At 42.4% G+C, this 1,588-nt stretch overlaps 1 non-coding gene across 1 annotated transcript; it reads right to left on the bottom strand.

The window, feature by feature from the left end:
- Window positions 1–301: 301 nt before the first annotated feature.
- On the bottom strand, window positions 302–409 carry LOC148581056 (small nucleolar RNA R71). The gene has a single exon (XR_015895855.1). It is a non-coding gene; the product is annotated as a small nucleolar RNA R71 (small nucleolar RNA).
- Between the last annotated feature and the right edge of the window lie 1,179 nt (window positions 410–1,588).

Genomic DNA, 1,588 nt, shown 5'->3' with positions numbered 1-1,588 from the left:
CATTGGAGCAAACAACTTTGAGCTGAAACCTCAATTAGTTTCTCTGATGCAGCAGAACTGCAACTTTCATGGACTTCCATCTGAAGATCCTTTTCAGTTCTTAACTGAATTCTTGTAGATATGTGATACTGTAAAGACTAATGGAGTAGATCCTGAAGTCTACAGGCTCATGCTTTTCCCTTTTGCTGTAAGAGACAGAGCTAGATTATGGTTGGATTCTCAACCCAAAGACAGCCTGAACTCTTGGGATAAGCTGGTCACGGCTTTCTTAGCCAAGTACTTTCCTCCTCAAAAGCTGAGCAAGCTTAGAGCTGATGTTCAAACCTTCAGACAGAAAGAAGGTGAATCCCTCTATGAAGCTTGGGAAAGATACAAACAGTTGACCAAAAAGTGTCCTTCTGACATGCTTTCAGAATGGACCATCCTGGATATATTCTATGATGGTTTATCTGAGCTATCAAAGATGTCACTGGACACCTCTGCAGGTGGATCCATTCACCTAAAGAAAACGCCTGCAGAAGCTCAAGAACTCATTGACATGGTTGCTAATAACCAGTTCATGTACACTTCTGAAAGGAATCCTGTGAGTAATGGGACGCCTATGAAGAAGGGAGTTCTTGAAGTTGATACTCTGAATGCCATATTGGCTCAGAACAAAATATTGACTCAGCAAGTCAATATGATCTCTCAGTCAATATGATCTCTCAGAGTCTGCATGGAATGCAAGCTGCATCCAACAGTACTCAAGAGGCATCTTCTGAAGAAGAAGCCTATGATCCTGAGAACCCTGCAATAGCAGAGGTAAATTACTTAGGTGAACCTTATGGAAACACCTATAACTCAACATGGAAAAATCATCCAAATTTCTCATGGAAGGATCAAAAGCCCCAACAAGGCTTTAATAATGGTGGAAGAAACAGGTTTAGCAATAGCAAGCCTTTTCCATCATCAACTCAGCACCAGACAGAGAACTCTGAACAAAATGCTTTTAACTTAGCAAATTTAGTCTCTGATCTATCTAAGGCCACAGTAAGTTTCATGAATGAAACAAGGTCTTCCATTAGAAATCTGGAAGCACAAGTGGGCCAGCTGAGCAAAAGGATCACTGAAATCCCTCCTAGTACTCTCCCAAGCAATACAGAAGAGAACCCAAAAGGAGAGTGCAAGGCCATTGACATAAGCGCCATGGCCGAACCTGTGAGGAGAGGAGAGGACGTGAATCCCAAGGAGGAAGACCTCCTGGGACGTCCAGTGATTAATAAGGAGCTTCCCTCTGAGGAACCAAAGGACTCTGAGGCCCATCTATAGACCATAGAGATCCCATTGAACCTCCTTATGCCCTTCATGAGCTCTAATGAATATTCCTCTTCTGAAGAGAATGAGAATGTTACTGAAGAGCAAACTGCCAAGTTTCTTGGTGCAATCATGAAGCTGAATGCCAAATTATTTGGCATTGATACTTGGGAAGTTGAACCTCCCTTGTTCATCAATGAACTAAGTGATCTGGATCAACTGACATTGCCTCAGAAGAGACAGGATCCTGGAAAGTTCATAATACCCTGTACCATAGGCACCATGATCTTTAAGG

This window comes from Arachis ipaensis, chromosome B10 (assembly GCF_059453495.1).
Source record: "Arachis ipaensis isolate K30076 ecotype BB chromosome B10, ASM5945349v1, whole genome shotgun sequence".
Classification (NCBI taxonomy): domain Eukaryota; kingdom Viridiplantae; phylum Streptophyta; class Magnoliopsida; order Fabales; family Fabaceae; genus Arachis; species Arachis ipaensis.
Note: the sequence above shows the minus strand (reverse complement) of the source record. Positions and strands in the feature narration are given on the sequence as shown.